Genomic DNA, 26,396 nt, shown 5'->3' with positions numbered 1-26,396 from the left:
ACTGTTTACGGCCCTTGAGGCGGTCTTATCTGTCCCCAGACATAATTTCAATGTTATGCAGTTTCATTTTCTAAAGTTACATTTCAGATACAATTAAGTTATATTTTCAGGGGACCTAGTGAAAGTGGGGTCTGTTCAAAAGGTGGCCGCCTTCAATATAGGCCATATAGTGCAGGGGGAAGTTCTGGTTTGTGTTCATAGTACAGCCCTTGGAGGACTTTATAAAATTTGAAGAAGCCCCTTGAATGAAAAAGGTTTCCCATCCCTGAGCTACCAGCTGCTCTGAAAGAGTGACCATTCTATTCTACTGTACATGAACTGTGTCAAGGGGACTTTTGTTCGCCTGCTTTGGTTTTCACTTAATGGCATCGCTTTTGAAAGATATTTCATTAGGTTCTTATGGAATCATGATAAGCGTGGAATTATAAGCACCATAACCATTAGCCGTAACTGTTAGTTTACTGTGCCGTACCTCAAGGTCCATAGGAGGGCGATTATGTTCTTTATTTACTACTCTAGCCACAATTCACACCCGCGATGTATAGCAATAAAGGCAAATATTCCAACAAGTGCTTTTCTCACATTTAGTCTATTATATGCACCAATTTGCAGTGCTGTACCCAAACGCGTTCAATGAACGAAAGTTCATGAACGAGTTCATATTTTGAGCGAACGTGAACTGATATTTACAAGATGATGAATGAACTATGAACGCATTCATTCTGGAGCCCATGAACGACACGTTCATTAGCTCATTCTGTTCATTCCGTAGTTACCAGATTTCATTAATATTCCTGCAGAAACCGTGACTAAACACAGTGTCAGAGAGTCTAGTATTACGTCTTATCCATTCTCTCTGACAGCGTCTGACACCATTCTCTCAGACTGTCTTTCGTCTCGTGCAAAGAGGCGGGACCAAGCAAACAGCAGGCATAGCTCTACTTAAAATCAGAGCGGCCAGCAACCAGCCAGCAGTGTGCATGTTTTCGGACTTCCCGGTGACTTTTTAGATTAACGCTTCTAGCGACCGTCTTCTGGGCGTTTGGAATAGGCGTAAGAATGGAGTGCTCTCGCTTCACTTTAAGTTAAAATGCACCGCGCGCAGCACCAACAACAAGAGAAAGCTGTCTGGTGGCATGTTGCAGGATGGCAAATTTTGCGCATGAGACAGAAAACAACAGTGCAGGAAAACATTACAGAATCCACGCACCCGTTTTAAGTCCAGTCCATACAGTAACCGAAAAGAAGTGAAATCGCTCAGCACACACAGTGTCTAAACAACAAACACTGTAAAGGACTACTATCTAGGCCTACTAATGATAAACCACTCTGATAAACCACACCAAACTAAAATACAGTAGACTAATATCTAACAATCTCATTGTTAAAACTAATTAAATATGGGCTTTGTCAATTTGGCCTACACTTTTTTCAACATGAGGGGTGAGCTGTGAACTGAACTATGAACTATAGTAGAAAATGAACTTACCCAATACTGCAGAAAACACTATACTCTCTATTACTACTACTACTAATAAACCGCTGCTCTAATGCACAACTAAAATACAGTACGGTAATATCCAGGAATGTCATTATTAACACTTATTAACCCATTAAATAGGCTAATGGCTATCTGTGGAGCATTTATATGGGCTTTGTCAATGAATTTTTTTTAATTATTTTTTTTTTTTTGGGGGGGGGGGGAACTGAAATGAACTAGTTCATTTATTTTGTGAACTGTGAACGAACTGGTTCATTCTGAGAGCTGTGAACTTGAACTAGAGCTAGTTCACGTAGAAAATGAACTTTCCCAACACTGCCAATTTGGTGCTATACTAATAAGCTAAGCAAACTTGAACACAGAGCTACTGTATGCTGATGTTACATACAACTATAAATCTTAAAATGTATCCCATTAAATGTCCTCAAGACAGCTGGAAAGCTAGCCTTGCGCTGACAATGCCAATGTACACTGGAGAGCAGAACATCTGGCAACACTGTGGGATATCCCCCACCCCGAACATCTCATTTCCTCTCCACACTCAAAATGGAGGTCATGGCAATGTCATTGGCAGCCTTGAGCAGACAGAGCAAAGAAGACTTTTATTCATAATTTATTCATATGTATGGCTGTTCATGACAGTATCTCGGCCTTGAACACTCAGCACAAGAATCTCACATCAGTTATGAAGGACAGAAAGACAGAAGACAAAACTATGCAGGAACCGCAAATACACTACAACGATAACACATAAAAAGAATCATCGATGTCCAAAATGAAAAAGATGAAGATGATTCATATAAAGGTCTTTGGAATATTTTTCAATTTAACCCATCTCAGTCTGCCTACTTCTGGGGCTCCTTTTTGAAAAGGCATTGCTGACAGGAAGACATAAATTCAGATTAAAAATGAACATTCACACACCATGTAAAAGGGGGGAAATATCTATAACTTGCATAATAAATAACCACTAGCATTCTTTTGGAAAAACCACAAATAAAAATGGAAACAACCATATCCACATTAATTTCACTTAACAAGTGTCCCTCTCCCATCCTTGGCATACTATACTTGGCCTATGCAAACCACCCACGCAAAAACACCACCCATGGTGCGAGGGCCAGATACACCATTCAAATAGTCACCTATCCAGTTGGCTAATCAGAGCTCTGAAAATGTTAACGGTAACAAAAGCAGCCGCCGACTTCCTGTTCAAACAGGAAATACCACGTCTGTGACCCTAACAGGGTGGTTACTATTCATCACTTCACTTGTTGTCTGTATTGTGTGTTGTCTGTCTGTCTGCATGCTTGAGTTTGTATTTGTGTTCTTCATAGCATAGTGCGTTAGTTTTTAAGTATTCTATTAGTACATAATTTATACTGTTGCACTTTGTTATGTGCGCTTTGAAGGGAGGCTAATCTCATAGCACTGCCTATACAGTGCCCTCCATAATTATTGGCACCCCTGGTTGAGATGTGTTAAAAGCCTTAAAATAAATTCAGTGTTTATTGCAGAAGAATACTGTCACACTGAAAATTGTAGGAAAATTTAGCCTTCAACTCAAATGAATTGTAAGAAAATAAAAAAATCACTGACTAAAAAATAATTATTTTTCATTAAATTACCTGTTCCACAATTATTGGCACCCTTAACAATTCCCAGGAAATAAATATAATTGAAGCATTTCTGTCATTTCTACAGTAGTTTAAAAGTTTACCAGAGTATGTAGGAACATTTAATTAGTAATTCATCACTTCCTGTTTCCCTGGGGTATAAATATGACGAGACACAGAGGCCATTTCTCTTATCCACTCTTAAACATGGGAAAGACAAAGGAACACAGCATACAAGTGAGGCAGATGTGCGTCGACCTTCACAGGTCAGGCAGAGTCTACAAGTCGATTGCCACTCAACTGCAGCTGCCCATATCCACTGTGAGAGGAATAATTAAGAAGTTCAAAACAACTGGAACAGTGGTAAACAAGCCTGGACGAGGACCCAAGTTTATTTTGCCACCACCCACAGTGAGGAGGATGGTAAGAGAAATCAAAAGATCTCCAAAGCTCACTGTTACAGAATTACAACAAATGGTAGCATCCTGGGGTCACAAAGTCTCCAAATCAACCATCAGGCGTTGTCTACACGCCAACAAGCTGTTTGGGAGGCATGCACTGAGAAAACCTTTCCTCACTCACAATCATAAACGCAAACGTCTGGAGTTCGCCAAGCGGTATTGGGGCTTCAACTGGGACCGTGTGCTTTGGTCAGATGAGACCAAGATTGAGCTTTTTGGCAACAAACACTCTAAGTGGGTCTGGCGTGCCACGAAAGATGCGCATGCTGAAAAGCACCTCATACCCACTGTGAAGTATGGGGGTGGGTCAGTGATGCTGTGGGGCTGTTTCGCTTCCAAAGGCCCTGGGAACCTTGTTAGGGTTGCATGGCATCATGAATGTTTTGAAATACCAGGACATTTAAAATTAAAATCTGTTGCCCTCTGCCCGGAAGCTGAAGATGGGTCGTCACTGGGTCTTTCAGCAAGACAATGACCCTAAGCATATGGCCAAATCTACACAGAAATGGTTCACCAGACACAAAATCAAGCTCCTCCCATGGCCATCTCAGTCCCCAGACCTCAACCCCATTGAGAACCTGTGGGGTGAGCTGAGGAGGAGAGTACAGAGGAGAGGACCCAGGTCTCTGGATGATTTAGAGAGATTCTGCAAAGAGGAATGGCTGAAGATCCCTCTTTCTGTCTTTTCCCATCTTGTGAAACATTATAGGAGAAGAATAGGTGCTGTTTTGTTGGCAAAAGGGGGTTGTACAAAATATTAACACCAGGGGTGCTAATAATTGTGACACACATTATTTGATGTCAAATAATTATTTCTTTATGTGGGATTTTTTCCCCACTGAATAAATGCACTTGTATTGAAGGTTGGATTTTTCTCTTTTTTTCCATTAAGGTCCCATATTATTTAGAAAAATAAATAAATAAATGGAAGCTAAAAAACACATCTCAACCAGGGGTGCCAATAATTATGGAGGGCACTGTATATATAATAAAGGATTTTTATTCAACTCTCTTATACATCCACCCAATGCAGGGAGCCCCTGTTGTTCTGTTCTTATCTCAGAAGGATTCGCCATGCAACAACAGCCTTTCTTGATCAAAGAAACGTGTGGAGGATTGTGTCCTGGAGTGCACCTACAGTGCAATCACCTAGGGTCTCACACACCGAATATAGCGAGGAAGTGAAACCAAAAGGTAGTTGTGATTTTCAGCAGTGTGTTGTTGAAAGTTGAATCGAGAAAAAGACAGTTTAATCTCGCCGTGCCATTCATTGTACTATGCAAGTGCTACATAAACATAAACCCACACAAATCTAAGCAATATTAAAATCACCACAGGGTGCTGTTTTTACAATATTTCAAAAAGGCACTTCCACAAACCGCCGGGTATATATACATTAGGGGTGGTACAGTTCACAAAATTCACGGTTCGGTTCATATCACGGTGTCAAGGTCACGGTTTTCGGTTCTCTACGGTTCTTTTTTTTTAGTTCATGATAAATGGTGCACTGGCTAATAGAATCGGACTTATCACTAAATATCCTACATATGGTTTGTATAGGCTTATAATGTGAAAATGGTGTGATTTTAATTGTGTCATCCTCTGATTTGGTCTTATACGCTAATGTTTTAATCAGAGAGACTGGATAAGATACTCCTAGAATCTGTTCTAGATCTGTCTAGAATATGTTTTACATATTTTTCTGGGCAGTACATGAATTGCGGTTTGCGATGGATTGCACGGTTCGGTTCGGTATGTGTGTGAATTGTACGGTTTCGGTTTTCGGTGCGGTTTGTGCCATCCCTAATATACATATATATAAATATATCAGGCCACCATAGAGAGTGGACAAATGATGAGCAACACTCCTCACTTCCTGTGCTTGGGGAGGTGAAGGGCAAGGCTGATCAATAATGAATTCATTTTTATCTGTGGCACTCCGATCTCCTCAGACAGGCCAGCCCTCTCCTGTCCAACTGCCTGAACTCTCAAAGCCAGCGCTAGCTCCTATGCACTCCTCTCCTCTCCTGTCTTCTTCCACTCCCTCCTGAGACAAATGTCTAATGGGTTACATATTCAAGGTCGGCCAAGCTTACCCACCGTTCTTTAAAGGCTGCAACAGGGCAAAGCTTTATCTAAATTCTGAGCAAGGGGCTGTTGTCAAAGGTTGAGCAGAGGAAATGTTTAGGGGGTGGGGGTGGGGGTTGTCACGCTCAAGGTGAAATGTTGCAAACACTGTGTTCAAGTGACTTAACTGAATGACTTGCTGTCAATGTGTTTTGACAGTCATTCATAAAAATTAAAAAAACGCAGGTTTTTTTTACCAAATCGCTAGGTTTGGGTTGGCACCACTGTAATTGTGGTACATACACACTAGTGGCACCATCCTAGCACTAATACCGAAGCAACAAATCTAGGCCGTGCCATACAAAAAACAATAAACATAATTTCACTGTGAGCCCACATAGCTTCCCTAAACAAACTGTATAGACACAAAGCATAGGTAGGCTTACATCATCAGCTTCCTAACATTAAAATAATATTACAGCAACTCACAGTATGCCAAAAACAGTTCAACACAAGGCAGTCATTCAACCAGAGCAGGGATGACCCACAATGCAGAGCAATGCAAGTTTTTTTTTCTTGATTCGGATGATATAATGTTGTTCGTACTCACCACAGTATCAATGCTTTCCCCCCCAATTCAAGAGATGCGCAAGCGTTCTGTCCCAAAGTCGTAGCACCTGAAACAGAAGATAGACACAGAAGCGGCGAAAAGGTCAGCATCATGCTCATCAAAGGCAACATACAAGCATCAACCCTGAAATGATATCCGTCAGTGTCAAGTCAGATACTATGCAAGCATCAACCAGCAGCCTCCAGCAAAAGCGGAATGTTAAACAACACTGGTAAATAAATTGAGGTATTATTCTGTACTATTCAGCACAAGATTGTCAGAAATTCAAATCAAGGTCACTGAAACCACCCCCCAATGTGTCACTGTACAATGCGAAAAAAGAATATCTTCAGAGCCATTTTGTATTCCGCAAAGGCAGATGAGTCACCCTTAGAAAGTTGAGATGGAGTGTGAGGGGTTTCGCTATGCCTCAAAACATTTTTACCATCAGTATGCAGGCATGAGTTTTTTTCCAGGTCAATTCTAAACTGATACTGTACTGGCAAAAAATGGATTTTCTTCTACATTTTTATTCATACATGACTAGAGGCTTTTTTTCTATGGAATCTTTCAGGCCTGTCCCCAAAGCTTATGTTCAGACTGTTCACCCTGAAGCAGAAACTATGAGAAAAAATGTGAGCTGTGACACTCAAAGGCCCGCCATGTTTTAATGATCAATCAGACAAATTTCTTAAGGAGAATAACTAATGTGTCGGTTACTTGAATGTTTAGTCCCCCAGTCGCCATAGCAATCGCTGTGCAATGATCTGTTTCGTAGTTTTTAGGGGGGGGGGTTAGCTGGTGGGAATCATGCATTGCTTATAAGAACCTTTTAAATGCAGAATTCCTGTGATGCTTTCCATGGAGCTTTGACAGATCTGCTGTACGTATGTGAAGATACAGATTTCTTTTTCGGTTTTAAGCTTATAGCATGAACTTTTATTCCCTTATATTTACTTTCTGGCCTGTGTGACTTCTACGACTTCTAACAAACATTTTGATGAATTGAACACAAAACAGACATGCTACAGAACATGCCTCTGTACATTTGTGAAACCACAATTTCCTTGAAAGATCAGCTGACCTGACACCTGGTTCAATCATCATTTTCATTGTGACTGTGCTCAATTCTCCATCACAGCTGTTTTTTTTTGGCAGTTATCGGTTACATAATCTCTCAACACACACAAAAAAATGAAAAGAAAAAAAATGTGAAATCTCCCTCTGTTCTGGTTCTGTTCTGTGCAAATCACTCCCACGCAGTTATTCTTTTTAAGGTAATTTCAGGCTCTCTCATAACCCACTCAGTGGCCTCCATTTTCTGCCAGTCAGGGCCAGTCATTGTTCACGTCTGATGTGTTCCTTTCTCTAGTCCCGACTTCTGGGACGCTGGAACAGATGGAGAAACTGGAACTGGTGTTGGTGTTGGGAGCCAACAGGGTGAGATAACACCACCTTTTTACACAATGGAACATTTAAACAAGCGCCGATTCCCCTCCACCACCCCCTTCACCCTGTGCCCCTTTCTGCACACACACGAACACACGCGCGCAAGCACGCGCACACACACACACACACACACACACACACACGTAAACACACACACCCTTCACCCTGTGCCCCTTTCTACACACACACACACACACACACACACACACACACACACACACACACACACACACACACACACACACACACACACACACACACACACACACACACACACACACACACACACACACACACACACACACACACACACACAGCCAGGGGTGGAACTTAATTTTTTCCCCCACCAGTCACTGTGGCAGGTAGATTATAAAATCTACCAGTCACTAGCTATTTTTACCAGTGAAAGTGACTGGTGGGTTGAAAAATTGACCAGTCAGCCCTGAAATGTACCCGCCCTTGGCGGGTGGACGGGTGCTTATTTCCAACCCTGGCGCGCGCACACACACGCACACATGCACGCACGGTTTGGCCTAGATTTACAGCAAATAAGCCTTTGTTGTGTTGTAAAAACATTACAATTGAACCCTCATTTCCCATAGTGCTCCAACAAACGTGACTTGAAAAGTTTGCTCACACAACCCTCAGTCACCCACCGCAAGAAAAAAAAACAAAACAAAAAACCAGCAAACGAGGGTGGGCGTGCATTGGGCAGTCATGGGTAAGTGGTTAGGGCGTCAGACTTGTAGCCCAAAGATTACCGATTCGACTCCCGACCCGACAGGTTGAATGGGGGGAGTAATTAACCAGTGATGTCCCCCATCCTCCTCCATGACTGAGGTACCCTGAGCATGGTACCGTCCCGCCGCACTGCTCCCTTGGGGCGACATTGGGGGCTTCCCCCTTGCACGGGTGAGACATAAATGCAATTTCGCTGTGTGCAGCGTGCAGTGAACACTTGTGTGCTGTGGAGTGCTGTGTCACAATGACAATGGGAGTCGGAGTTTCCCAGTTGGGCTTTCACTTTCATTCTCCAGTGGGACTTCTTTTCCCAATATGACCGCACATCACAGCCATACTCTCTCAGCATTTGAAGAATGTCAGAAGGTCCCTAGCATCATCTCTGGTTCCCTTAAGGCGTCATACAAAATGAACCACAATTTTCAAAGAACACATTTCTTCCCAAGGGATTTCTTTGTTGGCAATACTTGTCAAAAGAAATTTACAGTGCGCTGCCAAGACTCTCAACATGGTAATTTTTAAATTGTAAGCATACTGTGTATTTCTAATAATCCTAAACAGAAATGGAATGTTGCCAATATATTCACATTCACGGTGGAAATGTGTTTTTATCACTTTTTAATTATTTAGTTTATCAACAAGTATACAGTATATGATTAGACCAGCAGCAGCCATATCATTCAGTGTTGACTTGCGATTTTCTTCAAGATGTCCCAATGACATTGGCATTTGCTCTGCACTGAATTAGATCATTTCCCATCAATAGCTGATCCATTTCTTTAAGTGGATTGTGTCCTATAGAATCATGTCACTGTTCCTGTTCCTCAAAGCATCTTTATTCCACTTCTCTCCCTTCCTCGTCCTCTGTTTTTTTTCTTACCCATCATAAACCTACTCAGAGGTATGGAACAAGCATCAAACCTACTCAGAGGTAAGGAATCATCATTATCTGCCTTTGTATACTGGCTAGGGCTGGTAACATTCCCCAGAAATTAAATTCGAATATGTGTCTTAAAATACGGTCCGAATATCGAATATATTCGAAAATTATTATTAATTAATTAATATTTTTCCCGCGGAGAAAATCGCGCAAAAAACGAGCACTGGGCACGGACTAGGCCAAGACACTTTAGACAATGGGGGAAAGGCTAGTGCATATCGTTCCACCAGTTTATTTTATGCTGGAGATCGAATAGATACAATTAGTGTTAAAAACTCGAAGTGGGTAAGTATACACACGGCACTAGCCAGGCTGTGCCCTCCTAGTGGCGCAACACTTTGAACGTCGATGACAATCAGGCAAACACGGTGTGAGACAGACTATCTTGGTCCGTAACTGGCGATAGATGTTAGAAGCAACAAGGAATGTTGTTTGGTCGTAAGTAGCCTAAATGTCACTCTTAATTTAGGGCGTATTCATTCAGACCAGGATTGATAGACTTTCGTTTTGACCAAACGCTGTGTTTCACCTGGAGTTGGTACGGGGGACCCAGATAGTCTTTCACAACGGCACCTTCGCGGATGTGCGCTCCCTCTCTCTCACTCACCCACCCCCCACACACACACACACACAAGCGTCACCCAACCTCTCCAACTAAAATTTGGGCTGTACCTCGCTTGATTCCATTACTGCTTTGACAAACTCCTTTAAGCCGCCTGCTTTGGTCTCGTGCATCGTGCCCAATTCAAGCAATTCGTGACTGCCTCTTGTCGCCTTATCTTAAGCCAGCATTTGTGGCGGACGGTGCAAAAAAATGTGAAGACCAGTCGCTTATCTGTAGCTACAAAAAAAAGCTATATTGCGACTTCATGGTGCTTCATACCACTTTATCACTCGGCTCACTTTTATTCCGTGCATAGTTTGGAGTGGGGGTGTAGAGCTCCACGTTGTAAGTCATTCACGAGAGACGACAACTTCTTACTACGTGGTTCGAACAGCAATAAGAACTCAAATGTCAAAACAATCTGCACGAAGCTACTCTCTATCATCAAAGCAACTCGCAGTCCTTGCTTCCTTGTTGTGACATGTGACTGCAGCAGCTACACACAGGCCAGTAAGGGACGCACCATGGACACTTAGGAGAATCAATGCGCGCGCTGCCCTGCGCAATATATTTCGTAAATTATTCGAATATTCATTTTTGCGTTCGAATATACATATTTTTCCCATATTCAAATAATATTCGAATTTCGAAAATTATTTTACCAGCCCTAATACTGGCTAAGAAAATAGATCACTTTCCATCATGATGACTACATTGTCTTTAAAAGCGCATCGATGAAAGTCAGACTAGCAGCTTTACAGGGGGAGCTCAGCAAGCTAACAAAACATTAGAGGCAACCATTTAAAAAGATCTCATCTTGAACAACAAAAACAAAACAACAACAACAAAATCCGAGAATCACATTTGAAAAGGCAGCGAATCATCATGTACATCAAAAAAAATCACCATCCTACATTTATCTTTTTGAAGGAGGATGAAATGCGATCACACACAGCATTGTGTCACAATGAGGCAAGTTACACCTCTGTCAGCCCAAACCAACGCTCCCAGGGTCCTGACTGATGAACAAAATGTAAATCGAGCCAGATTAAAGTGACTCATTGGAGCCATGAGAGGGGTGGCGTAACAGCGCCGCAGCTGAAAGGTTAGCTTTTGCATACACATATTTTGGAATGGCTGTTCCCTTGACAGCTGTGACAAATTATCCGGGACAGGAGAGCTTCGCACCAATTCAGCACAAAGAGCTGCGAGCTCGAAAGATCTTGAGAGATCTCGCGCTCTTGAAATCAGCCGCCCTAAGCTTTTACTGAGTCCATCGCACTGGGGAGATTCAAAACATGGCTCATGTCTGACACAATCCTGATGTTTTTTGATGGGAGTCCTACACAGGGCCGCTGATGGCTTTGGCTGGGCCCAGGACAAAGCCATCTGAAAGGGCCCCCCACTCAATACATACAACGTAAGGAGGATCCTCTCTCTTCCCTGGGCCTGGGACAACTTGCCCCTTTGTCTCCCCGTCAGCTTTCCTGGTCCTACATCTTGCACCCGTCAGCTGAAGGAAGTCAAAACATCTGTGCTATTATACAACATTTCTTTCTGCCTTGAAGGTCCAGCCAGGTGTACTATAATGGTTTCATGTTTGTAGCCGTTTTCTTCCATTAAGAAAACTGCTCCCACAATGTCAATGGCTGAAGTCCACCTCAGTGCAGTGATCGTGCAAAATATTTTAACAATCTCTAGGGCTTCACAAGAAGAGCAGCCAAATCTCTAAACAAATGGTCTGTACAATATGAAACATATTCAATAACAGCATAGTACTTAGCGAGTCATCAACAATGTTCAATGTACAATGCATGACTCTGCCATGTAAGATATGTAACCTAACCTAATGCACCACTCGGGCAACCATCATGTCTAAGATTCTGTGACATATTGGTCTTGGTAACACAGTAGCCAGTCGTCTGCATACATTTTGACTAGACATACCATCATATAAATGATTAAACAACTACAACAACAACCAAAAAAAACATACGGGACATATGATAATGATTAAAATAACAAAGAAACAGAATAGAAAAGCCCAAAAATAAACAGATTTCACGAGGCTCCCCTTAATGGTTAAGAAATATTTAATAGCCAGTGGAGTTTTGCTTTACGAGCATCCAAGGAAGCAGCTTGGAAATGGGCAAAAGAGTTTTGAATGTCAGAGTTGTGCAAAAGACTCAAGACAACACTTTCAACTGACAAAAGCAATGGAATTGAATTCATACCACTGAATGAAATAAATAATTGTTTGTTTTGCACATGTTTTACTTAACAGAAATCCAGCAGTGTTTCTCATTGTACCTTGGCATATTTTATGGAAAGTGGAAAAACATGTCCATACTACTGCATAATGTTTCTGCCAGACTATTGTTGTTTGTGTGACTTTGAATTACTTCAGGTAATTAAAAACATCTCCATTAATAGTCAATTAATCCAGGCTTGTTTAAGTGGAGCAAAGCAATAAACAAGGTCAACAGCCCTAAGTCATGACACATAGAGACTAAAAAGAAGCCTTTTTCAGAACTCTAGCACTATAAATTAACTATAAATTAGTTACAAAATGACAGAGAAATTGTCTATGACTGACTGCTACACCAAATTGAATTCTGTGGGAAACACTGAGTCTAGTCTTCAATTATTATTTATTTTTATTTTTTATTTTACCTTTATTTTACCAGGGAAATAAAATCACATTGAGAATAAAATTCTCTTTTACAAGTGAGCCCTGGCCAAGGCGGCAGCACACATAACAGTTACATTACAGACAGGACACAGACAAAACAGAACAAATCAATATGGATAAAGAGATAAAATTACACAATAAAAACCATAAAATAATAAACATAAAACAACATTAGAAGGAGATTAGAATATTAAAAGCAAGTGCAGACAGATTTAAAAGTGTCATTAAGATAGGTTTTAAACTCAGCTACAGACATAAAAACAGCAAGCTTAAGAGATTTCTGCAGTTCATTCCAGTGAGTTGGGGCACAATGAATAAAAGCAGTTTTACCAAATTCTGTTTTTATCATGGGGACATTTAAAACAATGTAGCTACTTGAGCGTAGGTTGTATCCTTGACTGCTAAAAGATAAAAGGCTCTGTATATACAAGGGGAGCTGGCCAACTAAGGCCTTGTATACGAATAAAAGCCAATGTTTATGACGTCTAAAATCTAGTGATGGCCAGCCTACTAGGTCATACAACACACAATGGTGCGTAGAATGCTTTCTTCTAGTGATGAATCTTAAAGCAGAGTGATAAGTAGAGTCAAGTAGAGTCAAGTTTACATTTGGGAAATGTAAAAAGCCATTAATGCAAGTGTGAGACAGCCTAAAAAACAACAATAGGAGCTCAAGCCATTATCCATTTTGGTAAATGCCACTACCCGTAACTGCAAACAAAATCTTGAAATACGGTAAAGTATGGCTTATCGGAGCTCAGTGTACATGCACAACTTTGACTGCAATCCCTCTCCAATCCACCAGAGTTCTCAAGTTCCTTTTACACCTGACAACGTTTAGGCAAAAAAAGAAACCAGCAATGTCAGAAATGACTTTGATGTCAATGCCATGTTGAGTAAACAAGTGACTGTCTGCCTCTTCACAATATAGGTATTTAACCACACACCGGTTCCAACAAAGTGCGGAGCACTCCTCTGCCGAAGTTCAATTTCACTATTTTCAATACAACCCCACACACCAGCGCCAATGTCCGCAGATGTCGGCAGCCGATTAAGGCAGAGCTCTATTTTGTCAGAGCCGCCCTTTGATTATCCATGCTCTGCTGTGATAAAATTGACCATTCATTATGTAAAGTAGGTCTGCACCAGTGTGCAGGAATAACCGAAATTGTCAGAACCGATGGTGCTCCGCAGTGCTGTTGGAACCGGTGTGCAGAGGCCGTAACACACCACACAACCTTGAACACATTCTGGCACTTTAAAGCCCTGCTCAAAAAAAAAAACTACTAACAGGGGGACTTGGAGCTTGTGGACACGGTCACGGCAGTGATTTTCCCCTCCCCTTTTTGTTCGGTAACTGAAATATTATAACCCAGTCCAAATCGGCCATTTCTATTACCAACGTTCTGAGATAAAAATCACATTCCCTCATGTCCACACATGAAACTAGTCTCATCTGGACAGAGTGAACATCTAACATCAAAGCAGTTCACCATGGGGTATACTGCTCAGAGACAATCAGTAAAAACTTAAGCATGCTGCTGGAGAGTAAGAGATTGTTATTACTTACCATGTGACCAGGTGTGATTTGGATCCCCGTAGACAACGTGAAAAGGGTAAATGCTGCCCAGATCAACACACCTGCCAAAGCGACAAAAAAAAGGTTAATTCACCATCGACATGTGTTTGAAATCAGTGCGCAACGGGACCAAAGGTCCAGTCAAATGATTACATATATACTGTTCAAATCAAAACATCCATTGTAATTCATAATAATATGCTCAATAATCAATAATATATCGTGGAGATGGGACGGAGGTGATGGCAAGACTGTCACAACGGTGTGAAGATTTACCCCTACCACTTTCTGTTCTTACACTGAGATATTTTAATCCTGTCCGAATCAGAAATATCTATTACCGACATTCAGAGATAAGAAAATCGCATGGGCCCATATCCGTTCATAAAAGACCCATCCAAATACAGATTTCTATTTTTTCCCTATGCAGCGTTATGCATTTTAATGGCAATAAACACACGTGCATTCAGACTGTCGGCACGCAGGCCCTGTTTACGCTAACACCCATGCTCACACCCATGTCCAAGCAGGCAACGGTAATATGAATGTCAAATGGAAATCTGAAATACGTTATTGAGGAGCTTCTAACAGTGTAAACTTATAAGCGTCAAAACATTCTGACAACAAAAACGCCAGAAATGACTGAAACCAGCTACATTGCTATTCGATGCTTGCTAGCACAAAGTTACTGGTAAACTTCAGAGATGTGTAACACAGCCAATGAGAGAGCACCCTTCCGTCATGTCCCTCATTGATGTGAACAACACGTTGCATGAAGCTGTAAACCCAACACAGGAGGCAGCTATAACTTAATTTTATATCTTTAGGTTTACTATGTTGCCCCAACTTGTGCATGTTAACTTATGTGACCACAACCACAACCAATAATCAAGGATGATCAAACACAAGACTATTGTCATCAATAATCATTGTTCATCATTATTCATGTTAACTTTCTCATTCTGTGCATTCCACTGTAACTACAGGTTGTCATGTTATTCTGCCTAATCCAGTCAATCAACGACAAAAATATCAAGCCCTGGCCTAATCATGAAAAGGTCAACAGACCTCCAATAAATCACAGGCAAATAATCCTAAATTCAAAAACAAACAAAAGATCAGACGAAGCGGAGTATATGCTGCAGTTTTTACGCCATATTGCCAATGGTACTTCTTTTTTAAGGCTGTTTTGCTTTTATTTATTGACAGGGCAGTGGGGGAGAGACAGGAAATGAGTGGGGAGAGAGAGACTGGGAAGGATTGGCAAATGACCTGGGACGGAATAGAACCCGGGTCGCCAGCGTAGTAACCCAGTGCCCTACCCGCTATGCCACAGCAGGGCCCAATGCTACTCCTTGATCTGAAAAACTTGTGAAACACTGGTGTGGAGTCTAAAAGCAGCAGCAGCAGCAGCAGCAGCAGCAGCAGCAGCAGCAGCAACAGCAGCAGCACTGGGTCTCTCTGCACACTGAAGAGTGCAGGCAGGTGCAGGTGATAAAGTAGCATTACACTCTCCAGCACGCTATCCATCTCCCATAGTCAAAAGTGCTCACAGCAGCAAGGACATCTCTATCATTAACATCCTGCTACTGTAGCTATTGTAACCCTTTACTTATTTCACATGCCAAGCATTGCAGGTCAAAGCTCAAAATCCTGCAGCTAAATTCATCTGACAAAATTTAATTTGCGATCGGATCATCCTATTTTTAAACACGTTTAAAAAACCAAGCGTTTTGGAGAAGAGCTCGTTTCTTCGTAGGACAAAATTCAGCACCAGTCTGTGACTGTTCAAAACCCTAGTGTCGTCTTCTACAGGTCAAACCCTATCGGACACAGAGAGCAGAGCAACTGCCAAAGCAAGGCAGACCTGGCTGTAAATATTGATAAATGGAACAGCACTTCCAACGGTCCCAAGCAAAGCAGAAAGGGGCTTACTTTCAAAAATTCAACAAACTTTAAACTGACAAACAGAGCCATCTCTAGTGTATGATCTTTAAAAAGACTTAGACTTAGACTTCTTTATTGTCCATTAAACTTACATAAAATGGAAAATTTGCTTTGGTGGTGGCATAAGGACACCCAAGGACACACAAGACAAACACACATCACAGTCAACACAATAAAGAATATATATGTGTGTGTGTGTGTGTGTGTGTGAGAGAGAGTGTGTGTGTGTGTGTGTGTGTGTGTGTGTGTGTGTGTGTGTGTGTGTGTGTGTGTGTGTGTGTGTGTGTGTGTGTGTGTGTGTGTGTGTGTGTGTGTGTGTGTGGATAAAAGATAGATAAAACCTGTGGAATAAAATTAAATCTCATTATTCAATTAAAAATTAAGAGACTATTCAAATTTACCATATTACTTACTGCTAGAGCAGCACACAGAGCTTCCTATGCTGAATTACGAAGCACTGTGTTACTGTATACAATTTTAAAATTAACAGAATACTACTGCTAAAATACTTTTGAGGAGCACATAGAACTTATCTACTCTCTGTTATTATAACCAGTTCTTTGTTAAGAATAGCCACAGCTGATGGTACAAATGACAGCTTGTGTGCAGTTGTGAAAGTTGCAGCTGTTTGTATCCAATGATCTTTCCAGCCTGGTTGACGATCTGTGACAATCTGTGTTGTTTTGTTTGTGTCATTTCTTCTGGCTCCACCCATCTTGATGGGTAGCCTACAGAGGTGGAAAGGCTGTTTCCATCACCCAGAATACATGGGTTTTTTTTGTTAAACACAGTGTTGTGAGAGGGTAAAAATTGAGAACCCATGTATAGGTCTGGCCCAGCCGTGGCTCTAACGGCTGGGCACTGCACTTCTACACCGGCGACCAGGGTTTGATTCCGGCCCGGGTCATTTGCAGACCCCTCCCCGTCTTTAAGTTACCTCTCCCCACTTGCTTCCTGTCTCAGTCGACTGTCCTATCATGAATCCCTAGCTTTATACACATGCGCGCTTCCAAGTGGTTCGTCACCTCCACTGGCTGCGTTTTCTATTCACAGAAACAATACAGAGCAAGGAGCAAATCAGGAAAAGCCTGTCCCATCGATGTCACTGGCAAAAGACGTCGCCCACAAATGCAAAGATGTACTACATTTAGGGCTGTCCTAAACGATTATTTTTCTCCCGATTAATCAATCAACTATTTTTTTCGAATAGTCGATTAGTCAAACGATTAATTTTTCAAGTACTCTAGCACTTTAATCTTCAAGGAAATTGGGAAAAAAAGAAAGAAACAGTTAAAATTAGGTCCCTGAGCTCCCAATGAGCTCTAAATCATGATAGTAGCTTATTTACTCCGAGATACAACGTTAAATTCATACGTGCGGGGCAATTTTAGGTTTCAATAAAGGAATAAAGCATTAGAAAAGTAAGTAAAAAAGCACTGAATTAAACAAAACGATTTTTCGACTATGAAAATTCTTTCCGAATAATTTTTATAGTCGATTAGTCACGATTAGTCGATTAATCGTCCCAGCCCTAACTACATTAATTCTGTATTTCAGAGTTGAGATTTACACGTTGAGTAATTAAGTTTTTTCAACAAGTTCTCAAAACAAGCAGCGGCTGGTGGCACGAAACCTCGATTAAACTGGCTAATCAGTTGGTTGCTACTCTTGAATACACACAGAGCAGGGGGAGGGAGCCAATCAGAGATGCCTCATTTTCACGTCAAGGATATTCATGAGAAGGACTGGGAAACCCTGTCGTTTGACCACAAGCCACTTTAAAAGCCTACAATGACAGCTTGAAACAAAGCAACCAGAAAAAAAAATTTAACTGACGTGTAATGCATTCCATAAAAGATATTTTTATCAGCTTTTTTGCCTCCATTTCAAACAGGACAGTGAAGAGCGACAGGAAGCAAATGTGGAGAGAGAGACGGGGCAGGGATGGGAAATGACCCAGGCCGGATTCAAACCCTGGGTGCAACCCTTGGGCATGCAAGCCCAAATGTGGGGGGCTTAGCGCGCTGCGCCCCAGCGCCCCCTTATAAATTCCATAATAATGGTGATGGTGAACACAGCAATACAGTATTAATGAAATGACGATGAAAGTAGATCTTAAACAAATGTTGGAATCATTGTAAGTCCTACAGACAAGTCTATATCAATCTATCAAGTTACTGTTCAGTTATAATTACCACCAAAGTACACAACTAACTAAACTAAAAACAATGACATTGTACTGGTGTGCATCCGGTTATTCACCAACTCTTCACTGATGCATTTGGAACTTCCCTTACTTTCTTCTGCATTAGAATCCACTACAGATCACGAAAGAGAGAGACAATCGTCTCATTCAGACACAACACATCTAGATAGATTTGTCTGTTTGGAGTTACACCCAAAATCTGTTCTACATTACAGTTAATATGACCATGGTGTGTGTGTGTGTGTGTGTGTGTGTGTGTGTGTGTGTGTGTGTGTGTGTGTGTGTGTGTGTGTGTGTGTGTGTGTGTGTGTGTGTGTGTGTGTGTGTGTGTGTGTGTGTGTGTGTGTGTGTGTGTGTGTTTGGGGGAAGGTGGGTCAGAGGGAGTCACAGCAATAAAGTCTGCTGAGGAAGACAGTACAGCGGAGCGTGTGAATGGCAATTATGAATGTGTGGTCTTGATTAGCGCCATAGCCAGCAGTCTGAATCTAGGCCAGCAGTATTACCCTGTAGGTCTGCTCAATCACACATGTAGGCTACACAAGAGTACAGCCCAGAAGTCTTGCTATGCATTTTTTTCTGCTGAAACATACTAGATGCTTCAGATCAGCCTACTCAACCAGTCAGCATAATGTCCTTCAGAATCTACAGTGAGTATGAAGAGGGCCTACTGCTGATGCTTGCACCCATGGGTTATTGTAAGACCAAGCAACACAAGGTCTTACAACATCAGATGGAATAGCATGATATTAAGTTGTGTATTTGATAATCAACTGGATGTTTAGGGTTTTTTTAAACTAGATGATGATGAAGTGTGGTTAAGAGGTCAGAACACCACCTCCAGGCTTGCAACACCACTCTTATCATTAGAGTCACAATCACCAATTATCAGAATTGACATTTCACAGAAAATTGATGAAAGTGTCAAGCTCAAGTTCATATCCTACTGGATAGCAGATAACACTAGAACGCACAGCTGAACCTCATTTAGAAGCCACAGCCTTTCCAGTATGGAAATGAACAAGATGCAATGTGTTCGTCCAGGAGAGTGGTAGTATCCCAGATCACAGTAAAGACATTGCCTCATGTGCAACCAACCCACAAGTCCCAAGAGTGGGCTAATGCAGCCTGTCAGTCAGGCACTATTGCTCTGTGTCATGGCAATCCCACCCATAATATAGTTTATTAAAAAATATACACATTTTAATACAGTTTACCATGTGCACTTCTCAAACCAAACTTCGACAACAATGAAATGAAAAAGGGTAATTTGTGAACAATGAAACCTAGAGGTGAAGACTGCAACAGCACTTGATTTCCACTTCTCTCTCTCTCTCTCTAAATGAAGACATAGACCTGTGGTCTGCAGAATACTACACTACACTGCCAGAATCTCATCCATAAATCAATAAAAGAATAGCATAATTAACTAAGCTTAACTCCAGTCTGCTCTCAGACAGACGGGCATCAGACAGGCAGACTTGTGTCGTTATATTAAGTTACTTTGGAAAGAAGCATAACACAAGAGCACTGGGCACTCATTCTGTGCATCATTCCAGTTTTAGTTTTTCCATTGATTTTCCTGATTAATTATTGGAAACATTTCCATTTGAACACTCACATTCAACACATTTTAATTTGAACACTGACTCATTACTATTCTCTAAGCCACAGGCTACTAATTATTTGCCTGGTCTTACCAAGCCATACTAACTTAATTTGTAGAGGGTCTGGAATGGCCGAATCGAGAAACCATTATCTTACTGGTGGGAGTGGTGAACTCTGGGTAAAATCAGACTTGACGTTTCAAATTACAGACAAGTAATCTGCCATCCATCCCTCCTTCCAGAAGACTCAATGGCTTTCAACGACGTAACATGAAGGGAAACGTAATTTGGTAACGTAAGTTGGTTCTGGTCGCTAACCACTGTTGATGTTATAGATCTGCGCACAAGGTCTCATGTCGTTAGCCACATTTGGCTACAAAGCTACAAGGCTAAAGTACAGTAGGCAGACTGCATGCATTGTGCCGCGAGTGCTTAACAGATGTATTGTTTGTTTGTTACTTACTAATTCAGTCATTGTAGCTTCATTTATTTAAACACACAAGAAAGAAAGTGTTCGTATGTCACAGAATATTGACAGTTTTGCTCTCGTAAACTACCGGAGACCTGTGCTGCCACGAGAACAAGTAAATAGCGAGACGTAGCATAGTCGCGCACAGACGGTTGCACAGCCTCTGCAACCGTCAGTGCCAATAAGTATAAATTGGCCTTTATTCTACACAGCAGATGATGAACAACAGCTATAGCATACCCTCAGCTCTAGACCAAGGGGCACTTGGTACAAGATTTCAGGCATAACTTCACATTACAGCACATAATTCAGGCCAAGCTTCACATAACTAAACATAATTCAGGCCGAACTACACATATCTAAACATAATTCAGGCATGACAACACATAGCCCCCATCACTCTGTGCAAGCTGGATCTCACCAGTATGAATGAATAAGTCGAAACCCAAACATGTCAGACCAATTCTGAATATTAACTGCAAATGTCTGCCTTTTAAGAGTCCATTGTTTCCACACAAAGTCAGCTGCATTCTTCACACGTATACCAAGGACTGCAAATGAAATTTCTCCCCATCCAATACTGTTCTTTCCATCCCCCATCCCATAAGACATTAAAGACAAAAGACAACACAAAACAAAATATTTGGCGCGGTATATGGTGTGATCGATGCATGGACATGGACACAGAATTAAAGTCCAATCTTTCATGTCCAATCTTTTATGTCCGATCCAGACACTTGCTTAACTACATTCACATCCTCTTCCTGTTTCCTAGTAACAAAGGTGGGCGTCAGACAGGACAGGATTATTAAATTGGGTCACCTGCGAGAGCTGCCTCAGGGGCCCTCTCCTCTGCCTGGGCTCTGAAGTGCCAAAGGGGTGTCTCACCTCCCCACCCCCAACAACAGTAAACACAGGCCAACTAGAAAAATATTACACTGAAACAAACGTCTGCCAAAAGTTAACTACAGACCTCCTGCATGAGATCTGCAGTGTACAGGTATTGTGATCCAAAACCAGAATGATCAATTTTTCAATGGAAATCTTCCTTTTTAAATCAAATCACATCACATAAAACATGGTCAAAGGAATAGAAAACAACCATCTCCAGTCAAACAACACTTCCATTTATCAAGTTGCCCAAAACAAAGGTTGGATATTGTAAGGTAAATTGAAGTTACCATAACCTTTTGCAGCACACGCACTCAGATTATAATCTCTTTCAATGAAGCAACAAGCCCTGAGCATAACTGAGCAACTGAGCTAGCATGCATTTTACAATAGCAATAGGCCCACACCTTGAAGTTTGTATGCCGAGCCCACATAATGATAGGCCTAAATAAACATCAGACTGTTACATTGACATTGCAATGTCTTATTAAAATGCAGAATTCAACAAAAGTACATTTTTGGTCGCTTACATGCACAGTGCTTTGCTAACTCCCACACTCCAAGAGTTCCACTACAATACAAACCTTGCCTATAACAACTTTCAGAGAGGGACAAATAACATGCAAGATAAGGAGAGGAAAGAGCTGATTAACCATCAAAACACAAAGAAGATCCTCTTTTCTGTTATACTGGAGAGGCTAGGCCACATTCCAGGACTAGTGTGGGTAACCCAAACATTGTGCCTAAACTCATTTGCATCTAATCCTCCAATGCAGTTAGTGCAAAGCAAAAAAAAAAACAACAGAAATTCCCATGGTCATGCCCCACAGTGGATTTATATCAGGGATAAGCCAAGGGGTCACCAACACTTTCACTTCACTTTCGCTTATATGTGAACTTAAAAAGGTTGGTCGTTCTTGAAAGCCTTTAGACATCCAGGGGCTGAGCGAGTGAGCACTGCATAAAATGTGGCCATTTTAAGTCCGTACATGAGGTTTAGACTTGACTAATCCCTGAGGAATGTGGTGACCTGGGGCTACGGTGGCGCAGGCAGCACAATTAATCTGCACAGTGCAAAGCAGGGAGAAAAATGGACAAGGGGGGGAAGGGACAATGAAGAAGCATTCCACACACTTTCGGCCATGACCACACCGATAAGGCTGTCTGTCTGTGTGTGTGTGTGTGTGTGTGTGTGTGTGTGTGTGTGTGTGTGTGTGTGTGTGTGTGTGTGTGTGTGTGTGTGTGTGTGTGTGTGTGTGTGTGTGTGTGTGTGTACGTACATGTGTGTATGGGTGTACAGTGTAATCAGGGCTCTAAATTAACACCCACCAACCTGCCAAATGCGCGTGAAATTTCATTTTGGCTAGTAGAGAAAATGATCTACGCGCCAATTTGGCTGGTAGCGTCCGACTGGAATACATTATGAACGCCTAAACCGCTGCTTCTATGATGAACCCAACGACGGCAAGGTTTCCTACATTACCCATGGACACTTCCGTCATGATGTAGGCTACAGTCATTGGTTAGTCATGTAATCACAGTAACGTAGCCTTTGGCCTATTGGCTGCCTGCTTCACAGCGCGCACCAAAGCCACTGCTTGTTTGAAGAGCAGATTTTGAAAGCCGCTCGCACAGCGCTGAAGCCAGTTTCATTAATATGACTAGCGCGGGTTATTTCTGTTTAGTAGGTTTTGTACGGATGAGATGGAATGTTGTGGTGGTTACGGCAAGGTTCTGTGTTCGGTGAATGCTAGTAGGCTTAATAACATTAACAGCGACGTTAAAATGGAGTGGTGGAGGAGCGAATAAGACCAGGACAGATGTGGAGAGCTGTGCCTGTCAGTTTGAGCGTAGCTGTCAGTCAGAAGTCGTCTGACATTTTCTTAGTCCTGGCCCAATTGCATGTAGGCCTAGTTGCTGATTCGGAAAGCCCACGCCATCGGAAAAGGCAGACCTTGCATGGACATGCGAATAGCCTATACGTGAAAAAAACCTCTAGGCCTATATAAAAAAAAAAATACAGACGCTATGGAAGTAACAAAGAAAGCGAACATTTCCGTGACATGGCGTAATAGCTACTTGTCATTTTGTTGCGCGTGGTATGAGCTGAGCTCCTGGAGGAAATTAAGGTGTCTAGCAGCAGGCTACTACTGTACATAAACACATAAGACATCATCCACTTTATTGCACAACGTGTGCGCGCGCCTTTGTGTTCATGTTCTCTCCTTTTCTCTCTTCTCCTCCGCTCCCCTCTCTTCTGTGCATGGTCCATGTTATTTGGCTGTGTGTTGACGGCTGTTTGTGTGAGTGAGGGCATGTGGGGATGTGAGGGTTTGTGGTGATGGCTGTATGTGTTTGGTTAGTGCTATGTTAGGTCTGGCATATGTGATGTGATTCACTGTTTTCAGTGGAAATGAAAGAAAAACTAATGCAATGGATTGAGTAACAAAAATTAAACAGAAGTAAAAAAATATTTTTGTAAAGTTTATATAGTATGTATAATATAGTATGTATTCTTTATGTGTGTTGTGGAAATAGTTGAATAAAATAATAAAAAACATAACGCATAGTTTATTTTGGCGAGATAAAAGAAATGGCTAGTTGAACTTCTGTTTGGCTGGTAAGAAAAAATATCTACCAGCCAAATTGGCTGGTGGTGGAAAAAGTTAATTTAGAGCCCCGAGTGTACATGTGTACACTGTACTGTGTGTGTGTGTGTGTGTGTGTGTGTGTGTGTGTGTGTGTGTGTGTGTGTGTGTGTGCGCGCGTGCGTGAGTGCGCGCGTGCGTGCGCGCGTGCGTGCGTGCGCGCGTGCGTGCGTGCGTGCGTGATGGAGGGTGTAAATAAAGATATTATAGTGTGAGAATGTATAGTGTGTGTGTGCAAAGTCTTCCACAGATAACAGTATCTTGTACTAAAATGGGGAGGCTCAGAACTGCTCCATAGTCTGGTGTTATGTGTCGTACAGATGCAGACAGTAAACTGCAGCAGTGGCAGCTCCAGTCAGTCAGTCACACTAATCACCTCCCTCTGATGTGTCTCTGCTCTGGACGCTCTCCACCCAAACATGGCTAACTTGCATACAGGTGGGAGCACCACGGGAGTATGCTCAGAGACTCCTAGATGCTCAGACAATAATCACGAATCATAGAGACATTGAAACTAATTGCAAAGCACTTTGGACAATTTAGCAAATTGGACAAGTTTGTCTTGCTCACACATGTATTATCGACAGTCATAATAGGTCTACACTCAATGCATTTCAATGAGAGGCGCTGATACTAAAAAAAAGACACTTTTAATCAAAATAATTAATGCTGTCTGCTTCAGAGATCGGCACTGCGTGTGTGGAGCTGACCTGAAATACGTTAAAAAGCTCACCTAGTAGAAAAAACAGTGTGCAGAGCTCAATGTAGAGTAGAGACATGGGACTCACCAAGCCTTCCCCATACAGTAGGAATGAAAATTAGTCCTGCTTCAGAATGTCTGAAAAGTTTAAGCTTACCATCTCCATTACATTACATAATATTGATATTTCAGTTCTAGATAGTCTGTACCTTGCATTGTGTTGAGTGGGCCGTTTCAACCCATGTGACAGTGGAGGCATCACAAGTGAACCAAGTGAGCTACTGACATTAGCTTAAAAACGGAGCTGGTGGTTCAGTAGACCACCCCCGCTGCAAGACTCTGGAGGAAGGTTCACCAGCATGCTGTCACCACTGGGCAGCCTAGCTTCAGCAATACAGGGTTCGTTCATGATGAAGCAGTGATGCTTTTGATAGGCAGAGCGTATGCGCACATTGCCAGTGTGATGGATTCTTTCTAACCAGAATGCATTAAAACGGCAAAATGTGCATGCGTGCTGCCTAGCAAAAGCATCACTTCTTCATCACGAACGTGCCCACAGATACAATTTATAACCCCACATTTCCTCCATTTGCTCATTGACTTGATCAGCAGACTCCAATTGTTCAGCTGGACGTTTATGTCACGTGCAAACATGGGCGGAGTGGGAAGAGTATTCCCACCGGGAGAATTTTTCCCTTAGCGGCCCTTTTTACCCCCCCCCACCCCCCCCCCATAGACCCCCCCCCCTCCCCCCCCCCCCCCCCCCCCCCCCCCCCACCAACACCAAAAAAAAAAAACAACGCGAACAACATGGTTCCCTAACCAAAAAGACAAAAACCACGAAATCTGCAGTTGTAGGTCTACTACATGTGGACATTAGTGTTGTCAAAATATCAACCTGAAGTGGAGAATTGTAGCCTACACTTGATAAAATAGGCCTACACAGCCATAATCACAGTCCAAAGCATTCACCATAGAACATTGCAGGTTAGGCTACATCGCGCTACTGTTCCATGAAAATGTGCACTCCACTGTCATTTTGACAGTTTGTAGGCCTATTGAAATATCGTTTAAGAAAGACAGGATGAGCACGGGCACAAAGTTTTGAGAGTGGGGATTTTTAGAGGAGTAGGCTATAGCTTACAAAAAGTCTGTCTACATTGTGCAATAAACCCACCATGCAGCAACTAAGCCAAACCTAGGCTACTTCAAAGCACAACCATAAGTCAACAAAATTAATAACCAAACGGTGTAGGCCTACCTTAAAACGCTGTCTTCGTCGCAGCAAATGTCTTTGTTTCTTGCAATTACATTTTAATCCACAGTTTAGGCTACACACCCAGCACTGCTCACATCAGAATCTTGTGTGGTAGGCCTAATTATTTCGTTCCATTTCTTCAGACATTACATAGGCTACATCCTAAATGTGCCACATATAAATATATGTATGATATAACATTATTTCGACTGTAAGGAGATATACCGCTAGTTCTAACAAACCAATGCCATCAAAACATGTACAACATGTTTTCCTGCTTAGCTGCAGTTCACTTCCTTACCACTTGGTGGAGTCTGTTCGTAACCCAAGTCAATAACCACAGAACAAGTGAATCTGGAGTGGCAGACTGTAAACTGTAACAGTCATATGGAAATCGGAAAATAAATCACAAC

General features: G+C 42.0%; 1 protein-coding gene across 2 annotated transcripts in view; it reads right to left on the bottom strand.

The window, feature by feature from the left end:
• The window catches only part of tbl1xr1a (TBL1X/Y related 1a), a 73,065-nt gene that overhangs the window by 22,086 nt on the left and 24,583 nt on the right, over window positions 1-26,396 (bottom strand). For both annotated transcript variants that reach the window (XM_063201829.1, XM_063201828.1), the window contains 2 exons: window positions 14,252-14,322; window positions 6,256-6,322 (listed from right to left, as the gene is read on the bottom strand). The gene's annotated coding sequence lies outside the window, so the exon portion shown is untranslated. The remainder of the gene's footprint in view (window positions 1-6,255; window positions 6,323-14,251; window positions 14,323-26,396) is intronic.

This window comes from Engraulis encrasicolus, chromosome 6 (genome assembly GCF_034702125.1).
Source record: "Engraulis encrasicolus isolate BLACKSEA-1 chromosome 6, IST_EnEncr_1.0, whole genome shotgun sequence".
In the NCBI taxonomy this organism is placed as follows: Eukaryota; Metazoa; Chordata; class Actinopteri; order Clupeiformes; family Engraulidae; genus Engraulis; species Engraulis encrasicolus.
The sequence above is the reverse complement of the archived record's forward strand: the minus strand, read 5'-3'. Positions and strand labels throughout refer to the sequence as shown.